This window comes from Python bivittatus, unplaced genomic scaffold (genome assembly GCF_059951505.1).
Source record: "Python bivittatus isolate LINGU-HERP-01145 unplaced genomic scaffold, Pbiv_v1 ctg000590_np1212, whole genome shotgun sequence".
In the NCBI taxonomy this organism is placed as follows: Eukaryota; Metazoa; Chordata; class Lepidosauria; order Squamata; family Pythonidae; genus Python; species Python bivittatus.
This window is the reverse complement of record NW_028277086.1, coordinates 13,012,003-13,024,819: the sequence shown is the minus strand read 5'-3', so window position 1 is coordinate 13,024,819 and position 12,817 is coordinate 13,012,003.

Below are 12,817 nucleotides of genomic sequence, written 5' to 3'. Positions count from 1 at the left end.
TAGTATAGTCTCTGAGAAAGTAGGTGTAGTAGGGTGTCTTGCCAAAGTCCTGTTCCTCCTTACAGGAAATCAAGAGCCATTACCAGCGGGTAACAACTTGCAGACACAATTCACTGACTGGAAAATGTTCCTGACAGGAACAAGGAAGCTCACATTATCCATCCCTCATATCCGTGAAAAAAGCTTAAATCAAGTAAGCCACAGAGCTGGGTTAATGATCAAAGCAAATTCATTCCAGACAAAAAAAAGAGAAAGAAACGATGCTCAATTATTTCCTAGTAGGCTTAATGGGCTGCAATTGAGGAGAAACATTTTTGTGAATTAAGGAGCTAAGTTGTAGTGATCAATGAGGTGCCAATCAAGGGTCCTGCCTTATGTGCAGGTGATGAGGGTTGCCTCCATGGTACAGCTGAAACCACATGAAATGAGCTTTCATTCTAGTTAGCAACTGGAAGGGTGCCAAGCCAACCGAATTCCCTATTAGCAGCACAGATGTGCGAATGCTAGTCCCTTGGAGCCTAATTATCAGTACAGTGCACCACCACTGCTTCTCCCCCAAGGCCCATCTAGGGGCATCCTAGTTAGGGGGAATAATCAATTCCCAGTGAGTTCAATGCTAATGCAGTCTTATGAGCACACATCCCCAATATTTTCTCCCTTTAATATTAACCATCTTGAGCAGAACGCAACATTCCTTATATGAAAAAAAATTTGGGAGTACAGCACTGTATTTAATCCTGGAACCACACGATATGAGAGATGTGTATGCAAACTGGAGTGGATTCAGAAAAGGGACAGTGGAAAGGATGGAGAAGAGTCATCCTAGAGAAGAGAAGGCTGAAAAGGAATATCCATTTGTATTAAATTGATATACTCTTTCTCATTTACATAAACTCCAAAGCACTTTACAACAATATTATGTTGGATTGTTGGGTAAAAACAATGCTATTTAAAAAAAAAAAAGCCCATGAGGAAGACTAACATCAGTAGAGGGGGAGGCTGATGTAAAAGAATGCATTTTAAGAGGATGAGAAAAAATGGCAGCGTTGGAACCTGCCCTAACTATGAGAGGAGATCATTCCACAGGAGAGATGCTACCCTGGAGAGAAGCCCTAAGTCTTTGTGCCTTCAGATGCGCTGCTAATTGCTGCTGGGAAAGGTAGAATGTCCTTCGAAAGTCCTCCTAGTAAAATAGACTCATCATGCATAGTAGCTGTGTTGCATCTTCTGTTCAAGCTTTGCAGGTTGATGGTTGCCACTACATCTTCTTGTAGTAATTTCTACAGTTTCATCACATGCTGCTTTACAGTCACCTTTTTATCTGTAATGTATCTTCCACCTTTCCGCCCATTGGCTTCAAGGATTAGCCACTTTCTCTACCTTATTCCCAATGTTAAATATCATAATCATGATGTTGATAATATGCACAGTTCAAGAATTCAGTTTTCAAGAGGAAGTTGTGTAACATTGGATTAATATGTTAGGTGGTTTACAGCAAAAGTGGGTAGCCTGCATCCCCACATGAGATCCCAAAAGATTCATTTTTGAGGCCCCCAGAGCCATATATACATTTCACACCATTTTGAGATGGGAAACACATAAAAATACATTTAAAGAAAATAAGGAAACCTCCCCACCCAAAAGAAACCAGGAAAAAGACAGGAAACCCTAGTTCTGACCATAAATATGACATGGCTCCACCCACTTTGCTTTGTGGCCCAGCCCACTCTGCTCCTGGTCTCTCCCAAACCACCTGGTATGCTACTTGGCCATCAAAAGGTTGCTCATCATGGCCTCTGGGTCCCATCCAACATCATGATTCCGCCATTTGTCACTGAAATTGTGTGTGTGTGTGCACGCGCGCATTCAAGTCAGTGTTGACTCCTAGAGAAGTCCCTGCAGTTTTGTTGGCAAGATTTCAGAATTGGTTTGCCATTGCCTCCTTCCTAGGGCTGAGAGAGAAAGACTGGCCCAAGGTCACCCAGGTGGCTTCATGCCTAAGGCAGGACTAGAACTCACGGCCTCTCTTTTTCTAGCCCTGTGCCTTAGCCACTACACCACACTGGCTCCCCTGTTAGTTTCTACTGAAACTATGGCACTAAATTATTCTCTTCTTCTTTGCATTGTTGACAACTGTTCTCATGGATGATAAGCACCTCTAGGGCTGAAAAGGGGTTGGGAAATCACCTTCTGGCCTTTATTCTCTAGGCTATGAAAGGGACAGCTAAAATGGCCTTTCTTTTGTCAGTCCACTTGGTTCCTTTAAAAGAAATAAAAGGAGTGATTACTGAGTCCGGGGATCCTCCATCCTGTTCAGGCTGAAGGCCACACTTGGCCTTTAGGACCAGGCTGGTGTCCACATTCTAAAAAGCAGGCAAGGTCAGGACAAAGCAATACACCAGACCTGGACACATTGATTTAATTTAAATTTAATAAAATTGCATTGAGTTAAATACACTCAATAGGATTTTCCCATGCATTTAACTGTTTTCTATTATTTTAAAATGATAATTTGTTGATTTTGGAAGCTCTGCAGCCTGAGGTCCATTGCCTCTGACTGAATGGCATACTGCCCAGTTTAACCATCCTGTTCTGCAAGAGAGTCAAGGCGATTGCTTGTTCGACAGCAGACAGTTTCTGGCTGAGAAACCCGAAGCACGTGCAGAATAGATTCATGGAGCTGGACGTTGAAATTTCCAGAGGAAATAACAGTTGAGGAACCCACATAAAAAAAAAAATCTGAATAGTTCTGAATATAATTGCATATGGAGTATGAAATAATTAGTATTTATCAGAGTGGGAGAGAGGTGTCAAAATCTGCAAGGTAAATCCTAGCCCCACTCCTTTTTAGTGTGCACGCACATACGTGCCAAGGGGCACACACCAGCCAGAGCTCATTGCAACGCCATGCCCTCCAACTTGCAAACGTTGACCTTCCCCCATATACCTTCCCCCTGCCATTACTAACCATTTCTGTTAAATATACAAGTATATTTCTGGGTCTACACCTTCACACATATACAGTGAGAGCTGCATTTTGGCAATTTGATAATAATTTATTCCCGGCTCTCCTCTCCTGGAAAAAACTCAGAGTCAGCAATGGACTTGGGGAGTATCCTTACAGTGAAGAATTCATCAAAACCCCGTCTGAGTTTCTTGGCCCTGTCCAACAGAAAGCAGCTGGCCTTTAACGGCATTTTAATGTTGTTATAATACGGAGCATCTTATAGGTGTGTCAAGTAGTAATACTTAATCACATTTTTGGCAGGCTTAGCCCTGCCATAGCCGACAGGTTTCTTTAAAAAAGGAATTCTCTCTGTATCCAAGTACACTTCCAAAGTCTTTATTATCAAAGCTCCCAGAGGCCATCAAAAAGGAGCAAAAGAAAGGGGATTGGGAGGAAGAAGGCTCTCTTTGAAACAAGAGTGGCCAGAAGTGTGAAAAAGAGACTCTGACATTATGTCATTTTGGCAACTGCTTAATTAGAGTTTTGAAGCTCTGGAAAAACTATAAACAATCCAGAAAAAGTAAACTGCCATCCCCTTTCCAAATCCTACCAAAAGACATACAGAGAATAAGATTTTCCCTGAATAGTTTGTCCCTAGCCCACTTTTCCATTTTCCTCCTCAATTTTATATACCTTTGCGGTCAAGAGAGCAAATTTCAAGAAGTAATTTATTACATGTTTCACTAAAAACATAGGCTGAGATGCATGGTTTCCTCCATCTTCTCCTGTTTTAACTCAGGTGGAACTGAGAAACAACCATCATTCTCCTTCACTCAATCCAAATTATATATTCTCTCTCTCTCTCTCACCCACACACGTAAATACACACATAGAGAGAAATATATAAGTACTATCCATGTGGTGGTGGTAGGGTTCTGCCAAATCCTTTGTTGCAAAACAAGACTTCAACATTATTAATGAAGGAGATTCCCCAAAGCAGTGATTTACCTCTATGAGTAGCCTTGCTGTAACAAGTTTCAGCCACAGCTTCCACAGGGTGAAAGACCTCATTAAGGTGGATGGCCTACTGTACAATTCACACATCTTTCAATCTCCCGCATATCTCCTTAGAACAATAAGCCCACTTGGGTTAAACAGCCTGGCTGCCACCTTTACACAAAGTTGCATCTCTATCCTTTATATTAAAAGGACAGCCATATACATTTTGCAGAGCAATTCATCTCTCTAGCTTTGATTCTAATTTTAATAGAACTTTTTTTGTGTGTGTGTGCCTTCGAGTCAGTGTTGACTCCTAATGACGGCTTGTCCACATCCTTGCAGTTTTCTTGGCAACATTTCAGAAGTGCTTGGCCATGGCCTCCTTCCTAGGGCTGAGAGCAGGATGGGCCCAAAGTCACCCAGCTGGCTTTGTGTCTAAGGTGGGACTAGAACTCACAGTCTCCTGGTTTCTAGTCTGATGCCTTAACTCAGTGTTTCTCAACCTTGACAACTTTAAGATGGGTGGACTTCAATTCCCAGAATTCCACAGCAAGCTGGCTGGGGAATTCTGGGAGTTGAAGTCCACCCATCTTAAAGTTGCCAAGGTTGAGAAACAGTGCCTTAACCACTACACCAAACCAGCTCTTAATAGAACTTGCACTGTATCAAAAAGGAGAGGCAGTGATTTATAACTTGCTATGTGGTACTCAAGAGGAAAGCGATTGTTAAAGATGTCTACAATATGAAACCAGGCAGGTCACTACAGGGTGCTCTCTAGGAACCCTTAAAGAGCCAGATTGCAAAATTAACACTTGCCTTGAAACAGTTCCACTAATACAGGTCTCTTCCAAGCCCTGTCGAAGATCAAGCAGATTGCCGAGTTTCTCATTTCTATTGAAATGTGTTTCCAATTTAGTTTTGCTTCTTTCTTTCTCTCTTCCACTCGGCCACCTCAGATCCAGCCACTAATATTCAGAGGAGGCCAAAGAAGATTCTGACAAAATATCTCTCCCTGGTTTATGGGTAATGAAAGGCAGACTAACGCTGTCAGTTGCAGCCAAGTAGTCTGGTTTTCCCCAAACTCGTTGAGTGCAAGCAAAGGGATGAAATCCAAGGGCCAAGGGAAAATAGTGGATATAGCTGGGCAGAGATCAGTGCCCAAAAACAAATGCTGTGTTCTTCACCATAGAATTCAGTGGGCATTCGATGGCACTGTGATGCCATAAACACATGCAGGATTAAGAATTAAGGGTTGACGTGCCAGAGTAATCATGTAAGGCAGAAGAAGCAGCTGAGATGATTAGCATGTGTTAAATCAGGGATCAACAATGCAACTGTTACAGGGGCCCAGGATCTTAGAAGAGTATTCAGGGACCCACCACCACACCTCACCCAGCTCAATTATATACATAATTATCATGATCATCATTATTTAAATGTATTATGGCTGCTCACTGCAGAAGACTCTGGGCGGCTGACGATATGCATACAGACAATTCTCTTAGAAGAATCTTATGAGATCAGAAGATGTTGTGAGATGGGGGTTTTCCAACATGGGGTGTTGCAATATTTCAGGCAAGAAGAACATGCAAAACCATGACAGAACTCAGGAGACCTAGAAAATCTCACAAGACTTAGCGATCCTACAAAATTTACTATGGCTTTATGCACTTAGCTACCTGGACTATCCTAATCAGTGGTGTCCCGTTCTGGAAGAAGCTGCTACTTGGTGAATGTCATTTCTTGATTGGCTTTATATAGCAAGACAGGCTGTAGAATCCAGAAAGCTACCTTTTTATCAATAGAGATTGTTTCTCCATCCAGCCAACAGCGGCCTCTTCAAGACAGGCTGCTCATAATTCCTTCAGATGCCCGGACAGAGCTGCATATCAAATTTCTGCCTATCAAACAAGAGCTGGTCTTCTACAGTATATCTCCTTTCTGTCAGAAAATTGCATAGCAATGGCCATAACATGCATAATAGTAGATCTTGCACAATGACCTGATGTATTACAATTACAGCATTTTCATTTTTGTATTTGCCCCTAAGCCCGTAACTTAGTATATGCCTATTTTATGTAGAACATTCATGCTTTTTTAAAAAAATTGCTTTACTGATTACCTTGTGTGAATCATGCCCTCAACCTCAAGTTCATTCAGTTAATTTATCTCAAAAGAGATTGAGAGAGAAAAAAGAAAAGAGAGAGAGAAAGAGGAGGGAAACAAACTTCCTTGGGGAATTTCCTTAATTCTCTCCCTTCCTTCATGTTAAGCTTCAGTTGAATGAAACAAAATTCATTGCAAGATTTGTAAACAGAATTTCTAGGAAATTTTGTGGTTCAATTGCACCAGAAAACGAGAAAGTGTTAGGCCACTGTAAAATAATCTAGTGCTCTCCAGATGTGCTGGGCTACAACTGTCCAAAACATTTGGAGGACACCCAGTTGGGGAAGCTGTTATAAACACTGACAAATCTATTCTGGAATTTGCTTGCATAGGCCATGTCCATTTTGTCAAATGCAATAACCACGTTTGCTGGTCATGTTGGGAGCTCTAATGCCAACATGTCCGGAGGACTCCTGGTTGGAGAGCTAGCCTACCCCCACTTTTTCTCCCAGTACTACCACCTGTCAGGTGCTTACTCTTCCCTCATTTCTCCAGGTAGGCAGCGACAATACAACTTAGCAAGGTCTGATGCACCAACAATTCTCTATGATTTGTGCACCAAGTAGGACCATGGTGCCCTCATGGGGTTGCTTTCTCTTGTGACTGTAAAAGAGAGTTTGCCCAACCTTCAACCCCAATGTCATACACCGACCCCCCAAAGTCTTGGGTGTGTCCACACAGACCTCCAAAAGTTGCTACCCAGTGATAACTTTGAATTACAAAGGGGAATGATCATATTAACCATACTGACTTTTACATAATAAAGTGAAATCTACCGTAGTCTTAGTCTCCTGTTTTGGAATATGGCTCCCATTATACCACCACCACCACTCAGGATAAATACAGACTTAGATCCAGGAAAAATGGTCTCCTTTTGTTTTAAAAAAAGATGGTGCAAACTTTGCAAGCCCTGTTTAGGTGCTGCTGTTAATCCAATCACTCAGTGCTCAGCTCAGCAAAGTTACCATTGCCCATTAAGGGCCCTGAGTATTTAGCTGAACGCATGTTTGTTGCACCAGCCAGGAGAAAACCCATAAAGTTGCACTCCTGGCCTGCAGTCAAACATCAACCTAGATCCCATATCAGTTCCACAATGCTGCAGAGAGGTCCCTATTCATCCACCTGTGTTTGTATTATGGTCTCTTTCATTCCCAGGTGTGCTCTTCAAAGGGAGTTCATTAGAGAGACACCAGCCATAGCACAAGAGAAGAACTGTTATTCTTCCCACTGTTGTTGCTTTTCGTTCTCAAGTTTTGCCTTCCCTTTGCATGGTCATGGAAGCATATTAAATACTAACTGGCCAATATCTGGTATCCAGCACAAAGTTAATATGTGTTGAATGATTAATGTAGGTGGTGAACAATACCTGATGCATTTTTTTAAAAAAAGATCTTTTGGTTGCCTAAACCAATAAGTGGTTAATTATCTTCTCCAGCCTGTCTCTTCCTTAATGAGGTGTCAGACCTCATTAACTCTGGACTATCTGGGTTTCTCCAAAGAGAGAGAGAGAGAGAGAGAGAGACAGGGATAATTGTAACCTTGTAGAAACAGCGAAAATGAAATGCATTTCTTTTCATAGACGGAATAATGTTAATCATACAGGCCAAGAGGTTCTGGTTTTGTTTTCTATCTTTAAAACCTCCCTTTCACATAAATTTTGGCTCAGCGGCTCATCAAGTTGTTTTTTTGACCACCCGGATTGATTCAGACCGCTTCCCCAGGATTTAGAAGAAATGGTAGACAAGATTTTCCCAAATCTGAATTCTTTACTTAAGAATGATGAGAAAAAAAGCACCCAGGAGGGCTCTGACAGTCAAATCCTCCAATATTTTTTCTTCTCCAATTGGTGTGTTTCTGGATTTTCCATTCCAAGAATTACTAGCTTAAAAGGGTCACTTTTAGGATAACATGGGACTGATGAGGCTGTATGTGGGGCTAAGCTAGAAGGTATATTCAATCATTTTAAAAAGGTGTCTGAGCTGCTGGGCATGAATATAATTCCCGAGTGGTATACAAACTAAAACAGGATAAAATATATTTATTTACTTACTTACAGGGTTCATAGGCACTCCGATCAACTGACTATGAGCCCAGGAGAACTCCCCCTATTTTGAGTAAAATAAATCCATAAAAGATTAAAACCCAGTTCACTCATATTTTATAAAACAACCCTATACAACAAGAATAAAACATTCCAAAAATAAAGCAATTCTTATTCCAGAAGGATAAGTATAGCAGCCCTGTCTCCAAGACCTGGTGAAGTCCATTCTTCGCAGATTTTCTGAAAATCAGGACGGACGGCACCATTCAAACACTGGGGAAATGCTATGCCAGAAAAAGAGATGCTGATTGTGAAGACACCTTTCTGAGGTCCCTCTAGGTCAGTGTTGTCCAAACTTGGCCACTTTAAGATGAGTGGACTTCAACTCCCAGAATTCCCCAGCCAGCATGGCTGGCTGGGGAATTCTGGGAGTTGAAGTCCACTCATCTTAAAGTGGCCAAGTTTGGACAACACTGCTTTAGGTGGCAATCCCTAATCAAGGGGACACAAAAAAAGTTCATCCTATAGGCAGCAGATGTTAAATCGGAGAAAGCATTCCTGTGAATATCCAGGTCCTGAGTCATGAAGGGCTTTAAACAATGATAACCAGCATCTTGAATTGTACCTGAAAGCTGGAATATATAAAAATAATAGCAATGGTCCAGTTACGGGATTCAGGGTTTCTTTGCATAGAATATTATGCACACTTGGCCTTTGAGCATCCTACAGGAGGCCGTTCTCCCCAAATTAGAAGGGGACAGAATAAAGAAGTGGGTGAGGCTAACACAAAAATGAACTTTGATTATGGTTGGTTTACATTTAAACTGAATTCAAATGAATCAAATATCATGAATTTGATGACTCCACAGATACTTAATACTTTTCTCTTTTTGTTAAATTAAACCCTAGAGTTTGGTGGAGAATGTTATCATCTCTAGACTACCTGGACTGTCATTGGAGGAGGTCATAAAGTCAAACTAGTGGTCATGACTGTGCAACCAGAGTCTTGCTCCTTTGAAGAAGAGCAAGGCTTGGGTCAAATGGTTGTAGCCACCACTTGCACTTTTGGTCTCCCTTGCAGGTGCCTCTGAGGACAAAATTTTGTATAAGAGTTCAGGTTGAACTTAGTTCCAACATTTTAAGAAATTCCTCTGGGGATGATAAAATTCTGCATTTTCAGTTATGAGTAAACTGGGAGTGTGTTGTGTCAGTGAGGCAATATAAGTCAGCTGCAGAAGATGACCTTTGCAAAAATGTTCTGCCCTTCTGTTTTTTCCCACCTGGCTCTACAGCTCTGAAAACCCTTATTATTGCACTGAAGAAAGTTTCTGTCAGTGCTGGAAGGATGTTTAATAGAAAACTGACTTAGCTTCTCTAAGTTTCCATGGGAAGTTTTGATGGCAGCTCCTTTTAAACAACAGCTGGCTTCTACAGGAGTTCCTGCAAGGTTAAAGGCTGAGGGTGTCAAGAGAGAGAGAGGCCGCTGGACCAATTGTAATGATGCTGAGTTTAGATCAATCTCACTGATAAAAAATAAAATACCTTCCGACCTGGGGAAGGAAAGCCCTTCATTAAAAGCAAATTAATAGCCTGGACTTCAAAAGACAGGATAAGGAGTACAAGCTTTTCTTGCTTAGCTCTCTGACTCAGGGGATTCTATAAGGGGAGTAAAAAAAGTCAAGATGGCGACTGTGATTGCATCATCAAAGCCCTGCCCCCTTTTTACATGTGGATTACTGACTAATTGTACTTAAAAACCATTATATGTGCAACTTAAAAGCAATCCTTCTGATCTAATGTGGCCCTCAGGTAACAGAGGGAAGACAAAACTTGGTAAACAAAGACAATTGTAACAGATCAAAGACTCTGTGTGAGCCCTGAGACCAGTGAGGCAGTGAAAAAGGGGATACCTTGATGCGCCCACCGTTTTGTGTGCAGGAAGCTTTGAAGAACATAAGATGAGTCACCCAAGTATGTAAGAACTGACCCTGAACTGTCAGCTTCTATGCACATGCTCCTTCATTTCCTCGGAAGGTATTTGCCACTGTGTGACCCCTACATCCAGATGTGTTGCAGACTCCACCCTTGATGCCTACAGGTTTTCTGCCTCCCCTGTCTTCATTGATTAAAAAATAATTAAAAGTGTACACATACATGAGAAGCTAGTACGTTGAAAAGCAAAGGAAAGCCTGAAGCATTTTTTTATTTCCAAGAATGTTTCTGGGCCCTGAGTACAATCCAGAGACATTGTAAAAACACTAAAGGAGCTGCAGTTGAATGCTTTCTTTGGAAGGGTGTCTATCTCTCCATATAACAGTCAGTAGTAAGGAAAGATGATAGAAAGAATCCTGGGAGCCTGCAAAGGGTGGTGGGGAGCAACCTCGTCTAATTGTTTTGGGTAAAGGGGTGTGTTATGATGGGCTCTCCCCACCATGGCAGCCATTTTATGTGGGTGCCTATAATGTTTTAGTAAGAACCTTTAAAGATAACAGTTAAGGAAGTACCCCCTCCCAGTGGTATTTCCTGAAGATCTCTGTGGGTAGGCATCTTCAGAACTGGGAGAGGCATGTGGAGTGGAGGCACAGGGAAAAGATTACTTTATTGAATCACCACAGCTTTAGAAAGTTCTCAGGTCCTTGTATCATCTTTGTTACCCTTCTCTGAACCTATTCTAACTTGTCAATATCTTTTTGGAAATGTGGCGCCCAGACGTTCTTCTAAGGACTTCATGTATCTTTGATATAATACTTCTTTGAATGCAGCCCAGAATTTGGTTAGCCCTTCCAACAACGGGTTCACACTGCTGGTTCATATTTAGCTTGTCATCAGTGATCACCCAGTGGTCATTGACACTATTTATTTAAGTTTAAACGCCTGCCTATCTCAAATACATGACTCCAGGCAGCTAACAATGAATTAAAAACAAGATTAAAACTTTATAAAAAACAATAAAAACATATACAGCGGCTGAGATAGAAACCAATCAACAACAATTAACAGAACCGTCATATGGGCTCAACTACAAATCCAGGGTCCCAGGCTCAGTAACAAAGCCAGATCTTCAAGGCCTTACTGAAAGCCAGCAGGATCAGGGTCAATTTAATCTCTGGGGGAATGATGTCCCAGAGGGCAGGCACCACAATAGAAAAGGTTATCTTTCTGGGTCCTGCCAGATGATACTCCTTACTAGACAGAACCTGGAGCATGCCTCTCCTGATGGATCTAACAGGACGGTAGGTACAACCAGGGAGAGACAGTCCCACAAGTAACCTGTTATTAGGCTTCCCTACAAGTTACAAGAAACAGCACCGAAATCTTTCTGGATTTTCAATGCCCTTTGGAATTCTGGTGGAGGATAATCCATTCCAGATGATTCTCTCCTCTCTATCCCACACACTACAAGCCGGTTCACCACAGTTAATTCTGCAGTTCACCCAGACAACCCTGGTTACTGGGCAGATTAAAAATAAATTTTGAAAGGCCCAATGTTTTCTTTCTCATCATTTTTCATATAATAAAGAATAAAATAAAATAATTTGAATTGAATTGAATTGAATTGAATTGCAGTGGTCATTTTTTATTGTTTATTGATAACCAGTTAACACACTGTTTTCTCTAGAATGAGTTTAAGTTTGTATTTAATCTAAGATTCTTCTTTGTAATAAATTGTTGGGTTTTTTTAACCATGCACATGGAAAATATTATCCAGAGTAAAATGCCCATGATTGAGGTAAGGACCTCATGATTGGGTGGGGAGAAATCTTTCTAATTCAGAATTTAAATGTTGACATACTGCTAAATCCTTATAGTAATCTTATAGCTCTTTCCTTGATCTGTTTAACAATCATGATGTTAACATCTATTGAATCTCTGGAGAAGAACCTTGTCCTGTTTCATCTTATTGATCATAAATGGATCAACTGATTGAAGCATTTATGATCAGTCAGTGTCTGAAAATATCTTGATTATTTTATTGCCACTCTTTTAATACCCTTCAGATATAGTACCTTTCTCATAATGACACACTTAGAACTACATGACAAATACCAGAGGGTTGTCACTAAAACAGCCCTATTTCCATATTCACACTTCAAAAGGAAATTTTAGGCAAGGAGTGGGGGCAGCTGTGGAGAATGGAAAGAGGAAAATGCAGTGATATGGCAAATCCATCAAGATTTTAACAGAGTATAGGTAGTGAAAACATTGTGCCCAATGTTCACTTAAAAACATAAGAAAAATCAAGTCCTGTGGGATTGAATCAAAGACCAATCTATTTCTAGCATTCTTTTCTTGCAGAAGGTGACATTATGCTCATGGGAACCCACGCACTTGATTGGGGAACTAATTGCCCCTTCTTTCTCACAATCGCTCAGCCACAAACAAACTCTCATTTGGTGCAAGAGACTCTGAGGCAGATTCTTGAGTGAATGGTACCAACAGAAGAGAATGAGTGCATGGTCAATGTGCACATTACCACAGAACTCAGCAAAATAGCTGAAGAGTGCAAGGATACTTGCTGGAATCACAAGAGGTCACCCCACCCACCATTTTGCGCCCAAATCCTATGAGAACACAACGTCTCTCCAGATTTTGTAAACCTCCCACAAGACATGGGAAGATGTGCATTGTGACTTCATGACACACGTTCTACCCTTTCATATTTG